This window comes from Corvus cornix, chromosome 2, assembly GCF_000738735.6.
Source record: "Corvus cornix cornix isolate S_Up_H32 chromosome 2, ASM73873v5, whole genome shotgun sequence".
NCBI classification, from domain to species: Eukaryota; Metazoa; Chordata; class Aves; order Passeriformes; family Corvidae; genus Corvus; species Corvus cornix.
In genome coordinates, this window is record NC_046333.1 from 142,143,357 (window position 1) to 142,164,837 (window position 21,481).

Below are 21,481 nucleotides of genomic sequence, written 5' to 3' on the forward strand. Positions count from 1 at the left end.
GGAAAGTAATTGCATAATAAAACAGGTTTCATTTTTAGGCAGTCATTAATTTTATATAATATTTAGTGCAAAGTCACTTTAAATTCATATTTGAATCATGCTTCAAATGACATCTACTGCAAGCATCTCTTATTAAATATACTTTAATTTCTGTTATTATTTCTGTTCCAGGGATGGGTGAAGCACTAGTTGTTCAGGTCTCCGTTTTCCAAATTTGTTTCCTACAAAAAAACCTAGAAGGAGTTTACTGGGAACTGAGGTGGAAATTCCATGTTTGTAACTGGATGTACTGCTGGGTGGATCCTGCCTTTAATTCCCTGCTTCCTCGACGCAGTTCACACCCACATTAGAACACCCTCGCTCATGTGAGCGTGAGTACTTCCCCTGCCAGGAACGCTGTGTGACCACGGAGGAATGGGAGGAATGAGTCCTTTTCACATTTGATTTAGTAATATGCTACCAAGAAGCAGCATTTGCAACTGGAAAAAATGCCTTACAGTAACAAATCATGCAGATTCCTGAGGGGTTAGTAGGAAAATCTGCTATCGAAGAAGACAGTGTATCATATACTGTCATGTGAGCACTCGCCCTTTCATTTTGCAATATTGCGTAAGCGTAGCAAACAAGTAGCCACTGTGTGATATTTCAGATATAATGTCATGTTTTGAAACCCAACATACTTGCTATTTGCTGGATTTCATCCTACAGTTTTAGTCTATTATTACTAGGAATACATGCTGAAACTTATACGAAAAAAAATTAACTTTCTGTTCTTATTCTCTGCCAAATCCTTTACACATTTCCAGGTTGTACAAGTAGGTATATGTTGAATTCTCTATTAAATATTTTTAGTTCTTTGGGGAAAAGAATTCAACAGCATACATTATTCATCAGTCTTCCAAAAAAAATGAAACTGAGCAAATCCTGAGACATCCTGAACCACAGAAAGATTGACTATCCTTGTCTAGTGAAAGGTCTGGGGAACCCAAGCAGACATTGTCTCCCATGCACCTGATTATTTCTTTGAAAAGTTTTTCAGCCATGAAAAATAGCGGAATATGTGATATGGGATATGGGATATGGGATATGGGATATGGGATATGGGATCAACCCTCACTGCAAGTCAGCAGCCATATTTGAACCTATATCTTCCCAAGCAGAATACCAGTATGTTCAGGGAGAGGAGCATCTTTACCAGTTTCTATTCAGACACTGAGGGTGTTACTGAGATTTAAACAGCTTTTCAACTTGTGATGCACAGAGATGCTTAGTGCCCTGGAGGACTACAGAGCCTAAAATGAAAATGCACAGAAGTTAAAAAAACCTGCTGTGGATCCTAAATGCTTAATTAAAGTTATATTACGTTCACCAGTTGTTGAATCAGGACCTGCTTCTTCACTGGTTTTTGAGATGAACTCACCAACTGACAGGGAGATAAATGTGTCAGTCAAAATCTTTCAAGAATATCTGTAATCAGCTGATAATTACTTTGACAGCCAACATCTGGCCTGATGCATAAGAGGACAGGTTAGTAAGACTGATTGTGCCAAAAGATGTTCTGAGTACAAATGATGCTTTCTGAGTATTGGGAAAAGACTGAGCTGATGTTTTATCCAACAATAGGAGGTAATTGTGTGTAAAGTGTACTTTATAGTATTTCAACCAGACAGATTCTTGCTTTCTTTTTCTCAGAGGAATATGAGGATATCAACAATTCTGAAAACAGGCAGAACGGGGGAAACACCAGTAAACATATACCCCTATTCTGTTTTAATGTAGATTGCTAGGTACTTACAAGGGTGTTGCTAAAAAAGAGTAGCTTCCCTCACCAGATTTCATGCACAAAATTAAAAACAAGCTGATAAAATCATAACATTTGACTACATATCCATCTCTGTCTCTCAATGACCATTGTAAACCAGCCTAGCAGTCTTCAGAGAAAGGGTGTTCCATTGCAGGAAAACTAAGTTCATTGATATGCTTCACTGGGAAAATCTTTTCTCTCTTGATTTTTTTTTTTTTAAAGAAACCTATAAATAGATTAAATCTACCTCTGAGGATAACAGTGATGAGTGAATTAATCTTGCTGGATGTGTACACTTTGGATAATGAGGGTTTCTTTGTTTAGGAGAATATTCAAAGTGGTTGGGTCTGTTATTATATTTGGCACTGATATTGGTTATAGCTTGTTTATGTTAATTCTTTAACCCTAAGAAGAAGATCGAAGGCAGAGATTTCAACAGTCCCTGCTGGTATATTATGTCTTGTGTTTCATTCCAATTACTTTAGCAGATTTATTGTCATGAAGATAGATGCAGAAAAAAAATGCATAAAACCTTTCTGCTCATCAAGCTGTATTGCTATTTCCAGGCACAAAAATAAAAGAAATGAACAGTTTCTTAGAAGTTGAACATGAAGAGGAGTAGTTCAGTAGGACTGTTCAGTAGGAAAGACCAAAGCCTGCCTTTTCCCATGACTGTATTCCTTACTGGAAAATTGAACTAACAACATCAGTTGATACCCACTTAACATGATGGGCCAAATGTAACTGATTTTTGCAACATTTTTTAAAATCTTTTTCATTATGTTGCTGTTACTTATCTGTATTTTTATTTTAAAATATTTATACTCATATTACGTTACATAAATTCTGCACTCACCTGACTCTTGGAAATGAGTTGACAATCCATTGTAATGAAGAAGAGTGACAAAACCCATTGGCTGACCAGAACTGAGGGCTGTTATTCAAGGGGAAAACAAGTAAGGAAAATCCTACTGATTTGGAAAAGTGGAAGTGTTTAACATTTATGAATGCACTGGACAGCCTTCTTTAGATACTCTTCCCTCATCACTTTTTATCTATCATACGGCCATAAGTCCCAGGTTTTACCTCTTCACGTGGCAGTGAGAGAACACCATGCACCAGATATTCTGTTATGTCGTGTCCTGAATGGCTGCAGAGCCCTTCATGAAAGAAGGCTGGAGAAAGTGAGAAACTTGCACAGTTTGTCAGTCATGCAACTTATTATCTGAATACGTTGAAGAGGTTCCTGAAAAACAGCAACAACAACTGAGCCACAAGTTCATTTTGTTATAATGATGAGCTCCTGGGCTTCATGTTCCCCACTGTGTGGGGATAAGTGCTCCACAAATATATGATCATAGTCCTATACTCAAAGGGGAAGATGACAGATTTTTAGAACTGAACACAAATAAATAAAATCTAAAGACAAGACAGAAGCACAGGATATAGGTGACTTATCCAACATCACTTGGAAGATGCAGATATATCCCAAGTTTCATTGTAAACTCTTTATCCATCAGATCATACAATGGTGGGCTGACCTTGGCTGGCTACTGGGAGCCCACCAAGCCATTCTCACTCCTCCTCCTCAGGAGGGCAGGTGAAGAAAATAAGATTAAAAACTCATGGGTTGAGATAAATGCACTTTAAGAAACAAAAGCAAAGGCCATGCACAGGACCAGGACAAAGACAAAAGGTTTTTTCCTACTTCTCGTCAGCAGGAGATGGCCATCCATTTCCTGGGAAGTAGGGCTTCAGTAATTATAGTAATTGCCTTGGAAGAAAATCACATAAATAATGAATGTTCTCCCCTCCTCCTTTCTCTTTGCTTTTTTTTTTTTTTTTTTTTTTTGGTAAGCATGACATCATATGGTATGGAATATCCCTTTGGTCAGTTTGGATCAGCTGTCCTGGCTATGTCCCCTTCCAGCCTTTTACCTACACCCAGTCTACTGGCCTGTGGGAGTGGGGTGGGGGTGGAGAGAGCCTGGATGCTGATGGTGTGGCAGCGAAGCTGAGCAGGAACTAAAACACAGGTGCGTTCTCAACACCATTCTAGTTACAGCTGCAAAGCAGAGCACTGTATGGGCTGCTGAAGGAAAATTTAACTCCATCCCTGCCAATCTTCTTACATATATTAAACAAAATGTACACCTTGAGGCCTATTGGAGCTAACATATTAACAAGAAGTCAAAGAAAAGAGAAGATAACTGGAGTGAGAGAAAGGTGGAAAAATTGGTTTGGTTTACTTTTCAACTGTCCAGGAAATAATTGCAAAAAGAAAAGAAAAGCTACAGGTTGTATATGATTTTGGACAACAATTTTCCACGTTTTTCTTTTTTCAATATGCTGAGACTTCCTGCGTTGTAAAGTGCATCTGCACTAATTTGTAGGAGACATTTCAAAATCTGTTTATAGACTGGCCACAACAGAATGACACCAAATTTAAGAACATAGAAGCAGTAAATCTAAGAATGATGCCATTGTCATGAAAGAAGACAAATACTCAGGTACACAAAAGGATCTGCAAGCACAGGGCCTCTGTAAAAAAGTTCTCATGTTCATTTTGCTGCTGTTAAGAACGAGAATCCTTGTAATCGTATTTCTACCTTCTTATCTTAAAAGTTTAAAAGGACCGAGTCTTATTTCTTTCACAGTCTTTTGTGTACAAAAAGCCCAGCTCTGAGTCTATCTCTGTCTATTAACTGTTGCTCTAACTATGCAAGACCATCTGTACCCCAACTCTTTCAGGGGTCCACAATGCAAGGTTAGTCTACAAACTAATTACCCTGGGATCAAGTCATATCTAGGAACAAATATTTTGTGGTTGCCAGGCTTTCTTCTTCAGGGTTAATTTCATTCCTTAAACAGGGGTGTTCAAAATGCCAAGAACACTACCATTTTAACCAGTTCTCCTAAAACTGTTTTCATAAAAGGATAGTTGCCAGCATGAAACAATTACTCAAGCAGCCAATAGTTTTGTCCTGTCTCAAGAAACTGGGTAAAAAATCTTCCCAGACACAAAAGGAGTGTGTCTGTATTGTTGTCACAACCTGGTAAATCCTGGAGGCAGAAGCTTCCTGCTGGGACCACAGCTGCATATTCATGGCTTAGCCCATAGTCCTCTGTTCTTCTGCAGCTCAAGGCAGCCAGCCCAGAGCCAGACACAACCCTGCATAGCACAGCCTTGGCCTGGGGCTCCCAGGGCTCCTGTCACCCCAGCCATCTCTGGTATAATGATTTAGCTCATTGTGTTTGTATGGGCAACATATAAGCTCATTGTTCTTGTATGTTTGTATAGTCCTTTCCCAAACTCATGAACTTCCTGTAATCAATTAATTAAATTTTTGTTTTACTTAATTTGTGTTTTTGTGCTGTGAATCTAAGAGGTTCAACTCAGAGTTTAGAGCCTCAGAGGAGTTGAAACTAAAAACAACAGTGAGCTACATTTCTTCCTTCCCAGTCCTGGATTGTTCCATCGTGTGTGGAGCCACCTGATATGGCTCAGTCCCAATGGCTGCAGCTCTAAGGAGTGCTCTAGATGGACTTGACAGGGGTGAAGGAGTTTTCCTCAAACACAGTTCCATTAGAGCTGAACTGGTAAGATCCTGCAATAGGCAAAATTATTCAAAATCCTTTACCATGCATAATAAGAGACCAAACTTTAAATCTTCTCACTTTTTAAAGAAGAGAATATGTAAAATAACCAAGTGGGAAGAAAGAAATACATTTCAGGCATTTATATATTTAGACAAGACAATAGTGAAGATTCTATGAAGGTAGTGTCCTAAGATCATTCCAAACAACATGTACCATTCACATATGGAAAAAGATGTCTGTCTAATGGTTAAATTGAGACAAAAGTTTCAGCATCTAGGATCAGACAAATGTGCTTCTTGATGGCTGTATAGCAAGAGACTTGGAGTGTCTGAGAAGGTCAAATGCCTTGTCCCTCTGCAAGAGATAAAAGAGCCCAGAAATCTTAATTTTTTTTGTGTAGCATAATGTCTAAAACTGTATAGCTTCTCAGGCAGAAAAGGAGCCAAGAAAATGAAATCCTTAAGGCCCATTTCAAAGTACTTGCAGGACAATGCATCCTGCTGTCAGCCTGTTACCTTTGCAGTTGTTCCAGGCTGCAAGGGCAGAAATGGGCAACTAAATCTGGGGCTCTGAACTGTGCAGGATTCAAAAATGTCACCCTCATCTCATCATTGTGAAGTGAAACTTACTGTTCTGGAGATGATGAACACCTTCAGAAGTATTGTCTCCAATGAAAGCTCAGACTGAGACAGTATTTGATGTCTCAAGTTTGGCATCCCAAATAGTTCATATCAAAGTTGAGAACCCTGAATTGATAGGTACTTCTCCAAACATTTGGCATAAGGGTCACAATTTCTAGGTTTTCAAAATCCTAACCTATTTCAGCAAGTATGTTACAGCCCTTGGTTGAATAAAACTTTAGAAATAAATAGTGTATGTTTTTAAATAGGCAAGGGAGAAAAACAGTTTCATGCAAATATAAGACAGAATAAAGGTCAGGAAACACTTTAAGGAAGTATTTTCATGTTTTTCCTAGGAAGACACATTAATTGAAGTACATAAGCTAGTAAACTCTAAAATTATGATAAAACAGGGGAACATATACTTTTCAATGAAGTCATAGGAAACAAAGCTGAGGGAGATTTGTTTTTGTTATTCAGTCAGGCCACAGAAAAGAAATAAATATACATCTTACAAGAATTGATAGAGCACCCGAGGTAACAGTCCACCTCCTTGTATGGCTGGCACTCAGAAATATGTACAGGACAAGCAATAGTTGCAGGATACACTAATGGCAGACCCTGGAACAAATAAAACTGAGGAGGCGTTGCCATGAATATATGCCAGAATAAAGGAACTCTTTTCATACTTACTGCTTCAGAACAGATGGAAGTTATTGACTAACCTAAATTGCTTCTCCACTTGCACCGTGTGTTGCTCAGAAGACTGTACTACTATTTTTCTAGGAAAAGAATATGTTGCAATATGCAATAGCAGTCTAAGTGCATTGATCAGGTCATTTGCAATTCAGGTGTTAGCAGTTAACTGTTATGTTCTTTATGAAAGTTTCCAAGCTAATGAAAAAGGATACTTATTTTTCATGAGTTTTGGTGGGTTTTTCCTAGTGAGGGATCTTCAAGTCAGATTGATTTTTTAAAGGAGTATTTTTGCCATAAAGATGTATAGGAGGTCAGTTCAGAACATTCCTAATTGTAATGAATTAATGCAAGATCTGACAGATGCTGTGGGCCTTGTTTACAGAAGTGCTGTAGAAGGACATGGGTGTTTCAGTGAGTCATGAGCACAGAAGTAGTTTTTCACATAATGGAACATAACAAAGAGCAAGAGTGAGGTTTGGAGAATGTCTGTATTTACAGTCTAGAAGTTGTGGTGACCAGAACGTAGTTGCTGCTGCATATGTACAATCAGACAACGTGCAGAGAAGAGTACCTAACCTGAATGTTTCTATTTGTTAGAACACTTGAAATGGGAAGAATGAAAGGAGGTCTTTTTCTTATCTGTCCACAATTATAGGGTTCAGAGAAAGCAGAAATTGCTTATGAGGGAGGAAAAGACTGAAGCAAGGAAAGAGACAGAACATACCAAGGGGCAGAAAGGCAATGCTAGAGGACCAGACTCCAACCAAAGAATGTTTCAGAGTGCTGAAAAAACAAGCTCAGGGAAATGCATGCCCCTCAGCCCTGTGCGATTTTATTAAACTTCTCAGGACAGACATCTATGTGTGTTTTATATTTCAAATATGTACTGCAATCAGGAAGGCTGACACTTTAAGGGTGGAAATCACCTTATGGATGAGTTTCAAAAGCAGAAGTTTAAACTGTGGGCAAATTTGGGGAACAAATAAGGTTTCAGGGCCAAGGATGGCAGTCTTACATTCAAGAAGGCAAAACCTACCTTGGGAGGTAAACTGAACTGAGGTCTTCTGAGATCCAGCAGCAACTTGGATATCCAGCATAGATATGTGGAGTGAGACCAACACAACAGAGTGGCAAAGGCACAGTCAGCAAGACCTTAACACTAAGGGTGGACAGGAGACACCATCAGGTCTTTCTGCATCCATTTAACCATCTGAAGGCTTCTACTCATCCATCTATAAACCTTGTGAATAACTGTGTTAAATGCTTCTGGGAAACCTGGCAGTAGTCCCTGCACTGCAGACTGGCTGCTGGTCACCATTGCAGGGGAAGTCAACCATGAGTGATGCTGTGGCCATCTTTTTGTCATGTTTGGATCTGAGCTTTGCTTATGTGTTCTACACTCTGACTCAGTTTTACAGGACTTTCTTAACAGGAACCTTAAGAGGTACCTTTCCCATGATTACTAGAAATAGCTGTGCTTTCTAATAAAGTTTTCAGATTCCTTGTATTTTTCAGTTTGTCCTGATTCGTTTACCTTCTCCTCTTCCCTTTTTCAGTGCTGCCAAATACCTTTGCTTCTTGTTGGATAAGTAAGCAGAACCAGATGCCAAATGAGGCTCAAGGGGACCAGGAAAGCTCAGTTGCCTCCTCCTAACCCTGAACAAGGCAGTTAATGCACACGTCCCCTTTCAGAAGAGAACTGAGGTTTTGTTACATTTTGGAAACCAATAGCAAAGTCTGTTCAGCTACAGCTTTACCCCAGGCCACCTCCAAACATTACATGGCTATTGGAGTGATCAAAACAAAAGCAAAATAAATAAAGAAAAAGAATCATCTCTGCCCTATTGAGAATTTCTATTAAAAATTGGAAGCCCTTTCCTTTGCTGATGCTTCAGGCACGCCCGCAACAATAGAGTTGGAAGCACTTTCTGATCTAAACCCAAAGGCATAGCTGTCCTGTTGAAATCAAACAGTGGGGCACTTTGTTTTTAGTTTAAAAAAAAATTGTCTATATATATTGCAGTTAATAATATGATATATTTTTCCTTGAGTGTGTTGTTTCATACGTACATAGCAAGGAGGCTTTTTAGAAAACCCTCATTTAGCTGAAAGAGGAAAGCAGGCTCGTTTCCTTTTCTGTGAAAGGGGACAGATGAGTGTTTATGCTGAAAACACCAATAAATCTTCAGTTCTTTCTTTCCAGTTCCTTACGTTCTGTTCCCTGAAGGTTCTGGTTTTACAATACAAGGGGAGTGCATGGGGTCCTTAAACAACTTTAAATGCTTTTACAGTTTGAAGCTGGGGGTAATGTTTTTTTGGCCTCCTTCCCACAATTTCTTTCAAATGTTGCAAAAACGTTGCATGCTGCTCCTTCCTTTAGCAAGACTGTTTACAGGGCCTGCTGTTAATTCACAGTGGCAAAGTGTTTCCCTTTTTTTTCTTCTGCAACTCTAAACTCAAGAGACCATTGAACGTGCTGCAGAGAAGAGTGGTTTAATCCCCTCCAATTTGTGACACAGCTAAACTATCTCAGCTTGAGGAAGTTTTTGGTGTTTCTCCAGCAAAGTCCCCTGAATGTGCTCCTATCAAAACCTTCCAAAAAGTCAGGTGAAACATTCAGACATTTCTCATGGGGATATCTGATTTCTGCTACGATGTGTAATCCAGAAATGCTGTACTTAAAGAGCAGATGCTCAGAGATCTATCAGAAGAGTGTATTAAAGCAGGCCTTGGTTGGCAGGTTTGAAAAAAAATATTCCCTTTGATAGACCAGGGATCTCTTCAAACTCCTACTTACTTTTGTCCTTCTAAGACAAGATCAGGCACTGGATTGGAGCAGGTCTGAAAATGTTTGGTTAGTGCATGTGGGGATCATTTACGTGTCTTTGTGTCTGCAACACCTCGACCTGCCTTCTTGCTTGCTCTCCTTGGAAACACATAGGTATATCTAGGATTTATAACATGGCGGAGTTATTTAGGATTCCAGGAAGCTGAAGAATCATTACATCTAGACTTGCCCCATTTGCATGCCCATTGAGGATAAAAGCATGCAATGCCAACCATGCAGTAGATAGAAATGGAGGGAGTTTCACTCCTGACATGAGTTTGGTTACCTTTGTGTTGGTTCCTGCAGGTTAACTCTTGCAGAAAGGCAGGGCCAGCAGTTGCCAGATGCAAGGTATGCCTCAGCTCATGGCCTGAGCTCAGAAACCTGAACCACCACATCCCTCCCCAGCAATACATATACCAAGCATCACCTGGTCTCTCACACTCCCTTTTAATTCAAGAGTACATTTGAAAGTGGACAGGCTGACTTTGCCTTAAGGGATAGCACTTTATGGCTGCTTTTGTACTGCAACATTTAGTCACGCAGCATGTTTTTGTTTGTAGTTGCAAAGTTTACAATTGAAGCATATGGAGCAGATTTTATTTTACTTCAGTTTATCACCAGAAATCAGCTTCTCGGCACTGAGCCCAGCTGATTTCATATTCTGTTGGTTTAAGGGAAGCAATGTAGGATTCACTGTCTGTATATTCAAGCTCTTTAATTGACATAAACAAACAGAAAAACATTGTCTAGCTTGAGTGGATGTTTACTCAGCCTTGTAGAATGGTGAAGCATATCACTATAAAAACCACACTATAAAAATAATCTGAGTTGTGATTGTTCTGAGGAATCCTGCAGCACTTACACAGTATGAGATAGAGTTATCTTTATTTTACCAGCACTCGAAACATGACTGCCAAATTGACTGAAAAATATCAGATGAATTGGTATGGTAGCTGTCTAAATGCAAAACCCAGTGGAGTCAACAACATTTTCAGGGCCCATAAAAGGATTTTTTCATTCCTGAGGCAAAATTAATTCCATCGAATTTCTTCCATCTTTGAGGGATAAAATGGTACCCAGATTACCTGCAAATGACCATAATATTCCAGAAGTATTAACTAGCCACAACCCCTTGAGGCCAGCTTCCCTTGAAATTCCAGCTTCCATGATGGCCAAGGTCAGGCATTTTGGATGAAGATGTCCATCACAGAAGGACTTTTGTTTCATTCTCCAGTGCTCCATCACATAAAAAGACAATTTTTCTATGTTTAGTGATGAAACAGCCCATAACAATGAAATATATAGCAGCTTTAAAACACTTTCATGTGTCAAGTATTTTACTACTGATTATATCTGATAATATTTTCTAGTATTTCAAAAGTGAATTGGGCCTTCCTGGGAAAGTTCAGGGGAAGAATTACCTGGCAAGTGCAGTGCTATAGTGCTGGTCTGAATGACACCATGTGGCTTAATGGATTTGCAATCCTAAACTAGGAAATACTACTCCTCATACAGTGTTTGGAAAAAAGTAAACTTAGTACAGGATCCAGAAAAACGAAGATGCTAACCTGGGATCAATCTGACCCACTCAGTAGGAAGTCCTGAGGAGGTGGATGTGGCCAAGAGGACAGGCCACTTAATGGTGGCTGATAGGAAATAGCTCTGCCTACTCAGGAGTCGGGGTCATAGTCCCTACCCTGCAGTGGAGCAACTTTAGTTAGTTTATGTTTTAGTTAGTCACAAAAACATAGAGTCATTAGGGTTGAAAAAAACCTCTAAGACCATTAATCCAACCATTAACATGGGCGTCACTAAACCATATTCCCAAGTGCCACATGCACACATTTTCTAAATACCTCCAGGGATGATGACTCCACCACTTCCCTGCGCAGCCTTTTCCAAAGCTTTCTTTCAGTGAAGAAATTATTCTTGGTGTCCAATCTAAAACTCCCCTAGCACAATGTGGGGCCATTTCTTCTTGTTTTACCGCCAGCTGCCTCGGAGAAGAGGCTGACGCGCACCTGGTTACAACCTCCTTTCAGGGAGTTGTAGAGAGTGATAAGGTCTCCCTTCAGCCTTCTCTTCTCCAGGCTAAACACCCCCAGCTTCCTCAGCTGCTTTCATCAGACTTGTAGTCTAGAGCCTTCAACTTGACAAGTTCTCTATCTCTTTTCTAAGAAACATTTTAGCAATGTTTTTTCTGTATAAGAAAGTGAATTCAGATGTTCTGTGTTGCCGGACTTAAACATCCTCTTCTTCATTTTTAAATACTTAGATGGGCTCCTGCATTCTGTGTTGCCTGGGATGATGCTTACAGGGCATTGCTGCACCCAGTAGCTGGACCAGTTAATTTGTCCAGTTCAATATGGGTTTTTGTGAAAAAACCCCAATTGCCAGTGCATACTGAAAGAAATCTCGCAAATATAAAAGATAATCATAAGATAGTGACAGACTGCTACAATGGCTTCAAAATGTTGCTGCAAAAAATGAGCTGTCTATTTTAAAGTTGTTTTTGAATAGCTGTCTTCTTTCTCTAGGCACTCTATTGATTAGATTTTCAAAGGTGCGAAGTTTTTAACTCCCTGATTATCTCATCAGTGTTAAAATACTTGTAATGAATAATAAATAGCACATAACGATTTATTCCTTTTTATTATTCCTGAGTATGACGGAAATACAAATCAGGCAAATCCCTGGGGAATTCTGAAGAGCTACAGTCACTGGGGTAGGAAAAGTACTTTGCACTTCAAATCTCAGAGGGCCTTCAGAGGAGCTCTTTTCTAAAGAATACATCCTCTTAAAGCCATGGGAAAGACTCTGAAGTGGTAGAATTTACTGTTTTCTTGCAGTCTATTACCATTCCAGTATGTCCTCCCTGAAAGGAGACGTCCTTCTAGCAAGGAACAGAAGGAGATGTACAGGTAGCAAGTGTTTTACAACATATCCCAGTACATTATGTGATTTCATTCAGTATTCTGGGATGAACACTTCCTCACTTTTTCTGCTAAACAAACTCAATTAAAAATAAATATCTATAATAAGGAACCCAAGTTCAACTCATGCAATCAACAGCATTTGATTGTGTCCATCTATAAAGCTAACACTTAACTACCACTGAGCTGTAATGAGGAAGAATTAACATTTCTACTTTATTGCAGCTCTTCTAAAGGACAGGTCAAAGGAAGACAGCAGTGATAAAAATGTCCAATCAATATTAAAATTGATTACAACACGTGTGTAAAATGTGATTACACCACATCATTTTCCTTTAACTCATATTCCTAATAAGAGTTGGCCAATGATTTTGGCTTTCTCACCAATTACGTTTTTTTCCTTCTATGATTTTTAGAAGATATTAATGTTTTAAGAAGTGAAACAGAAGCCAGAAGAACTGTACAGGAATATCACTGTTGTAGCAATTCAGCGTTTTCATGGTCAGCTGTTATTCATAGATCTGCCATTTGAAGAAAAAGCATTCTGAGAAATCTTCATCTAACAAGAAATGTAGACAGCGACCTTCTCCACCCTGTTTTCCAGGGTAAGTAGCTGTACATCCAGTTTTCCTAAACACAACATGAACAGCTTTGAAGAAAAATTAACACAATCTGCTTTTTCTGGAACAAAAAAACCCAATTTTTTTTTTTTTCTGAAAAAACAGCTGTTTCAGGAGAGGACGTGAATCACATTTTGTATGACACAACCTGACAAACTTGCATTTCTATCAAACACTCTAAAGCTGCTAGTGTGTCTTCAGTCCACTTTTAGTTCCCACCAGTGATTTCTGGGAAAAAAACCCCAATTATCCAACATCTGAATAACACATCAAGTCAGGAATATAAATTGTGTATAGGAACTTCACATCAGTTTCACCACAATACATTTCTCTCCATGTACAAGTCTTTATTTGTGAAGCAATATATCTGTGGTCAAGACTTTTGGTCCTATATACAGACTCATACTTCATACTAACTAAACAGAAATGCAGTGAAAATATACAGTTATTGTAGGCTAAATGCAGTTCTATTTTCTCACTAACTTCTACTTTGTCCAATCCCTTTTTGCTATTTAAAAGATCAGGTTTGATCACAGTGATATGACATCACACATGCTACTTCATAGTACATTGGGTGAAATTCCACTTTTAAAGGTAGAATGTAACCCATATTAGGGATATGCAATACAAAATCCATATTAACAAAGGCTCTTTCTAAGATTGGGGTAGTCATCAATAACTTAAAGGGCGCATTCAAGAGTTCCCTCTAAAATGTAAGGCAAAGACTGACAATTATAAAGAAAGCTGGGTTTATATGAAATAGTTTTGAGATTGCCTATTGATAGAAAAAGTTTACTTAGATCAAACCAAATTTAATGTTTCTTGGTAGAAAAGAGCTCCATTTATATGTAATCTTACTTTGTTTGACCTACAATATTAATATTAGAATTAATACTTTAATCACATTTTGGATATGCCCTTTTACTTTTCAGAGCTTTAAAAAGAAAAAATCAGATTCAAAATTTAAAAAAATAAGACCAAAAAGGTTTTTCTGGAAAGTTTCATTGTATTTTTTCCTCAGAATTTGTTTTCTTTGACCATTTCCTCTTTGACAAAATTATCTGTTTTACTCAACAGGAACTGACAACTTGTCTCAACTAATCCAAATGTGCCCTATTTAGCCATTTAAAATATTTAAATGATTTCATCATATATAACATATAGTTCTACTTGGCCCAAGTAGAGTCCAGCAAGAAATCCCCTGGTAATTCTTTAAATGGCTTCAGAGGCGGCCTTAGGAGTCCACTGAGTCATGAGGTGTCACAAAAAGATCAGCACCCGCATGAACCAACTCACTGTAAGCCACCTTACCATCTCAAACAAATTAAATGTCTTTGTATTTTAGAAATTAAACCAGCATTTTTATAAAGTGCACTCTGGCTGAGTTTAAACCAGTAAACACTAATTCATCATATACAATAAACAAATCAAAGCAATTAAATACCCAAGCCAAACCACTAAGGCTCAGAAGTAATTTTATATATAAACAACTAGTGAATACAACAGTAATCAGGGGGTGCTTTATGTAAACTAACATGGAATGTTTCCCAAAAATAAACTATATATCTGTGCAACACCAAGAGGATCATAAAAAGCAACTTAAAATCTATACAACACTAACAGAATTTCAAAGTGCCCTTGAAAACATAACAGAGGTGAAGATCAGCCTTTATTTCTGTACCACTCTCTTGTCTAGAAAAATGTCAGTGCCTCGGCTAGCCATTTTTCTCTACAAAAAAACCCTCCGTATTTTTGCTATTCACACAAAGAAAAGCTAATTTTGAGGTCTACAATTTCTCTGCCAGTTGTGGTTTTCCTCCCTCTTCAACTTCAGCCCATTTCATTCCCAATTCACCACTAGAGAAGGAAGAAGCTGAATATTATTACACAAAACATTTTTAGGACACAAACACCCCAAAACTTTTTCACATTCTTTAAGGATGCCAAAAACAAGAGCATGGACACTTTCAGGCATATTTACTTCTCACAACTTAAACGAGCTTGTGCTACTGCTCATTTGTCATGGTAATGTGGCGGCTGCTGTAGACCTCTGCTCTCTGATTGTCATGAAAATATTCTCCAATGTAATAATTTTCAAAAAACCCTACCCACACAGCCCAGATTTTTTATGCCCAACAAATTTTAAAGTTGGGGTTTTGGATGATGAGATTTCAGTAATATGTTGAACTCCACCTAATAATAATAATAGTAATAATAGTAATAATAATAATAATAGTAATAAAAGCCACGTGTTCTTTTCAGGATGCAGGACTGCTAGCTTTTGTGTCAGCATTGTTGTGTATGTCCAATTAAAGAGGGAGTGAAAATTGTGAGAAATAATTTTCAGGCATTACCAGCTTTGGTCTCAGCATGCAACCTCAACAAAGCAGGAGAGCAGCCAGCTATTTAACATACTTAAGCCATCATGGGCTGCACCAGAATACTTGAACTCTTATGGAGCAGGCAGAACTGCACCTGGTTGACAGCCATATATTGGACTATATGAAATTGATGGCACGTGGTAAATTACAGGCTTCTATAGGGCACATGTGTTAAATGTTAGCCCTGAGAGGCTTGTTAAGAGTGTTAAAACCCTAAAGAGCCCCTTAAAATAATAGGCTTTTATATTCATTGACTCTTGCAAGTACCACAGATTACATCTTGACCTGTCCTGTCCTGGGGATATAAACATTAGAAGTAAGGAACTAAGAAGGGAAAATTTTCATTTAAGCCAGCCACACTTAAATATATATATTGTTCTATCTTTTATTTTCCCATAGGATAAAATGGGCTAATTATGAATTTAACAATGTTTATCATAATTACAAACAAGAATGTTTGCAAAACTAAGGGTTATAGCTACATTCAATAATAGTGTATTCCTTTTACCTCTGAAAATCCAGCCATTGTAACTTCTACTATAATAGATGTCAAATATTTAGCTAATGGAGTTTTGAAGAATGGAAGTTTTTTCCCTGCTATCTTTGTATATCTTTAGAGTGAAAACTGCTGGCAATTTACAGAGAAACAGAAAAAATACAAAAGCTTCTTAGGCTGCTCTGTTTTGACAAGCTTGAACTGTAAAGTTTGAAGGCATATGAAATCTTCCCCAACATCCTGGGCATAGCCTCCTTTGGGTACTTCCTTTAACTAGGAGAACCTCCTCCAGCTTCTGCACAATGAGAAATGCAGCCCAGTGGTCTCCAAGGGATGAATTGTTAAACATGACACAATACAAGCATTAGATTAGATATTTAGGTGACAAAATTTTCACAAGTTCAGGGAAGAAGCTTAATGGAGACTATAGAAATTGAGATATGGTGACTGGAGAAAGGATACAGGTCAAAAGCAGATATCTGATAAGGGGGACAGAGCCTCTGAATTTTGGGCTGAGATTCATCTGAGATCTGAGGATAGAGGGAAAACATGACTTTTTATAACTTTTTTTTTAATGACATACTCTGCAGCAAATTATATGGAGGAGATCAAAATGAGCATGTCTATGTGAAGTTTATGTCTGCAGGTCATCAACAATTCAGTGCAGTAGAGATATGACATGAGGTCTCCTGGAGTCAAGCAGGTGTGCATTCAGTGGGAATGCAGCACTGCTTTTAACAGCTACCTTTCCAAACCCGCTGGGTGACTTCATCAGAGACTGTCCACAAACTTACCCAACATAGCCACAGCAGAGACTATCACAGTAATTTGAGTAACATCTAGTATCACTAATATCCAGGTCTCCAGTCTGAATATTTGTTATGAAACCCTTGCTTAATCAACATCCTTTATATCATGTTCAGGGTGAAAAAGACCAAATGTAGATTATGGTGCAATAAGCGCATCAGAGGTTAAGTTTTGATCCCACTACAGTCAGTGGCAAAGAATGGTTTAATTTCTTTAATTTCTTTCTCAGATTTTTTGACATCTGCATTTCCTGTTCAACATGGTTGCTGCCCAGAAAAATTACCTATTGTCAGGACATTTAAGGTGTAACTTCTATTAACTTTGTCCTATGCTGATGATTGACTTTTACATAAATTAAGTTAGACTAAATGGATCCCGCATCCAGTCATCACATGGTCAATGAACAGAGTAAGGCAGCTCTAGAGGTAAACTCAATGCTGTCCCAGAAGGCAGTCTTAGGTTGGGTTCAATTACATTAGAACTTTGGTATGGTTTAAACAGCTCAGCCTTTAGGTAATTCATGTTGAGACAAAGCCAATCCATAATTAAGCCATTCAGAAAAGTACTGTAGATCCACTTACCGTGTACCTTAGTGCTGTGTACTAGTTCTGCATATTTTACTTTCCTTGTGGGTAAAAGTTATATTTCTGTAACCTTTTCAGATACAGGTTACTTTTCAGAGGTACGAGAGTTAAAGACTCAGCTATTAGTCTGGACAACTCAGACCCTGGAATTCTCAATCTCTACCCCAAAGAAAATGACAATAGGTATTTTATGGAATCTACATGTTTCTTACAACAACACCTGTACTTAAGAGATTTACCACTTCTTTGATATATGTATATTTTAACAGACTATTCAGATATAAACAAGTCTCAGGTAATCAGAGAAGAAGGGGACCCAGAGATCCTTAACTGTTCCTCAGAATTCTGCTCCTTGTAGAAAACATTCGCCCATGGAATACAGCAGTCAGCATATTTGATATTGGCAACATTTTTTACATAGCTGGAATCTAGAAGCAAGCTGTAACACTGAAGTGATTGCCCACAAGAAGTGGGTAACATCTCTTCAAAGAATTGACATAGAACATTTTCTTCCCCTGCAAATGAAGTGTGGATTCCTCAGCACTGCATAATAGTTGAACAAAGTTTTTCCTTATAATAAAACATGTGTTTGGATTTCACAATATCTCATCACTTCAGCCACAGCTAGTGACCATGCCAGGAGCACTTCTCACGTATCATTTGCAATGTTTTCTTTCCAGTTACTCCAGGGAGAGGAGGGGAGAGAAGCACGTGGGATGGAGCTACAGCTCCTAGTGAAGATTTCACAGTTAGTCTCTTTTTCACAATAGCACTACTCAGTACTACGCTGTTGGAGTGCTGGTGAGAATTACACACCGAAGAACACTTTTGCCCTGTTATTAGTGGTTCTGCCAGTGTTTGGAGGACATGATGGTCTGTTATAACAGCACTTCTTGCAACAGCAAACATTAATGTAAGTATAGTCCAACTGTACCATACCAAAGGTCCTCCTAGATTGTTATCTTGTTCCCTACAGTGGCCAAAACAAAAGGAACTGTACAAGTTTAAAAATCATAATTCTTTTGGAAAACTCTTTTAGCTCCCAGCAATTAGTGGTTTTTGGACACCCTCAGTCAAACATTTCAATCAGGCTATTAACGTTAATGCCCTCAAGGACTGCTTTTAAACTCATTTCCCCTTTTGACTCCAATGCTATCCTATCCATGTTTCCAGTTTTTATTTATACACTGAGTAGAAAACAACAAAAAAAAATAATTACAGCCTTGTATATTTTTCTTTATGTAACTACCAGATGCATTTTCACTCCATGATGTAAAAGTTTACCAGCAAGATGGTTGAAATTTCTACTCTGGTTCAGGGACTTACACATGAATTCTAAGAGCCTTTTGCTGGCTTCATAGCACTTGTTGGGATGAACTACTCAGCAGAAGAAAAAAAAACCCAGTATTTCATATCTGTTTGAAACATTAGTCATTATCTTGTCTCTGGCCAAGCAAAACACCCATCAGGCAACTTTTAATGTAATGTTTTGCCTTTTACAAGCCTAGCCTCAAAAATGCTGATTTGTGCAATATTTTGATAAAGGAATGGTCACAACTGCAAATATTATTTCTGTGATGAGGAACTGCTAGTCAGTATCTTTATCACACGACAAGATATTTTACTTACTAGCATTTTTTGCTTTTCACAGCCAAGACTAGAGGTAGGCTACAGTGAACAGGTATTGGCAGAATTAAGGATCTCAGAAGAAGGGAGAAAAGGAAGAAAAAAAGGACCATGACTCTGGAGAGAGGATTTTGACCCATTTGGGGACATGCTTAGCAGAGTCTTATGGGAGATGATCCAGGAGAGCTGTTCTATTTTCAGGGATCATCTCCTCCTTGCTCAACAAAGTCCATCTGGTTGTATAGGAAGTCTGGCAAAGGTGGCAGGATGCCAGCATGGATGAAGACAGAGCCCATTACAAAACTTGGACATTAAAAAGGATGCCTACAGGAGGCAGAAGGAGAATCACGTTGCTAAGGAGGAATACAGGACACTGCCTGAGCATGCAGGGATAGGACAAAGAATTCCAGAGCCCACCTGGAGTTCAGTCTGGTGAAGAACGTGTAAGGTCAACAACAAGGGCTTCTACAGGTACCTTAGCAGCTAAAGAAACAAGAGAAAAAGTGGGCATACTGCTAAATAGTGCTGAACAAGCTGGCTAATGTCATTGCAAGGCCACTGTCCTTTACCTTTGCATCATGGCAGCTGAGGAGGTTTCTGAGGACTGGAAGAAGGTAAATATTTTTCCTACCATCACAGCAGACAAAGGGTTGTCCTGTGCAGATCCAGAAGCTGGGCTTGATGATCCTTGTAGGTCGCTTCCAGCTCAGGATATTCCATGATTCTGTGGTGATTCTAAGTGTCAAATAGTGTTCAGACCCCATGTTCAAACAATGCAAACACTAAGGTGTGTTCTTATCTGCCATTGATCATATCAAATTTGCAGATGACTTGACACAATAAGGAAGCTAAAAACTGGTTTCTCTTTGTCTTTTTTTCACCAATAACTGCAAAATCAGAGATATGGTTGCTGTCCATTTTCTTCATACACACCATCCATAAAGAAGTCAATGACATTCGGTTGTTATCATAGTCAGTGGTGCAGAATTTCTTAAGAATCTTGGATTTTAAATATCAGCACCAAGTCTGTTTAGTGTATAATATGACACCTTTCATTATTGGCAATAATAAGCAACATGTTTGTCTAAGATTTGCTATCTCTTCTTCACACAAGCAAAGCCAAGATGTCTGCTGGTTGTTTGTTTGACTTTCCTTTCATTTCATCACAGGAGATCAAGATAGCCACTCAGCACTTATGTCATTTTAATGCAAGCCACCTCTCTACTCAGATTCCTGTGACTTACTTTGAACATAATTACATACAAAAAATAAAACTCAACCCTAAATAAACTCAGAGAATCTGAAGTCAGCTGATTAGAGCACAACTTTTCTTGCTGCTAAACTCCCCCTTCTGCTTCTCTGCATGCTAAGGTGAGTGGTTTCACACTGATGTTGGCTGTAGTGGGATCTTGCAGGGAGGACTCAGAATCTGAAATCCTTCACCAGGAGGAATAAGATGTTCAAAAAGAGTTTCCTCTTTCCATCTGCTTCTTTCTTAATTTTTAACTTTTCTTTTACTTTTTTTTCATTCAAGTTAGTGTCATTTATATAAGTTCTCTAACACACATTTCTAGCCTTCTCTTTCTTCACTGGTGCTTGTCCAGGTTACATCCACATTTCCTACATATAGTGCCATTTACATATATTAGATACTATTTGCTGTCTGTGTCACCCTGTAAACAGTTTTGTCAGGCTCCAGGCCTGTAGTGTCTCCACTTCTCAAGATGACTCCTTGTGTACCAAACTCATTTGAGTTTACACTCACACTTCTCTACACCGTGCCCTTGTTTTGGGGTACTAAATATCTCCTTCTACTTAAAAAACCTTCTTGTTACTGATATGTATACAGCTACTTATAAAAAACTATGGTTCTACCACACAAACATAAATGAAAATTTTGAAAAGTCAGCTACAGACAAGTGGCCAAGTAGACAAATTGCTGTCACAGTTGAATGGAATCAAACAAAGCTATAGGCAGATCAGGCACCCTTTAACCCCTTTTCCTAAAGGTTTATACTCCAAATACATTTAATAGATGAGTCAAGCATGAGAGAGGGAGAGAGAGGAGATAGGGAGATATATTAAGTATAATATACTCAAATATAAGCTCAAATATTCTCAGAAAAAGGTATTCCAAATGACACAGTCAAATGGAGGAGCTGCTTTCCTAGGAACATTTTTATTTTCATAGGAAATTTCATTTTCATCTACTGTTTTTAATGTTCATGAAGTTAACAATGAGCTGATTTTTAATTTATTAACTGAAAAATCTTTCTTGCTAAGAACTCCAGAACTGGTTATTTATTGCGAAATCCAGAGCCATGTTAAGAAAAGTCTGAAATATTTTTTGGACTTTAATCAGTCTATTTCAGAAAAATACCCAATCCTCCCAGCCAGCACCCAGGATGAGCAGAATCCCAAGTCAATCTATGGCACCTGGCACAACCTGCCACCTGCTTTAATGATAGCAAAGCATTCAGC

At 38.4% G+C, this 21,481-nt stretch overlaps 1 long non-coding RNA gene across 2 annotated transcripts in view; it reads right to left on the minus strand.

The window, feature by feature from the left end:
• Window positions 1-21,481, minus strand: part of LOC109145297 — a 38,271-nt gene that overhangs the window by 16,540 nt on the left and 250 nt on the right. The window contains exon 1 of one of the 2 annotated variants that reach the window (XR_005601551.1): window positions 2,891-3,607. The exons of the other annotated variant lie outside the window; for it this stretch is intronic. This is a non-coding gene — a long non-coding RNA (uncharacterized LOC109145297). Of the gene's footprint in view, window positions 1-2,890; window positions 3,608-21,481 lie in introns of those variants that run through there. 2 annotated transcript variants of the gene reach the window in all.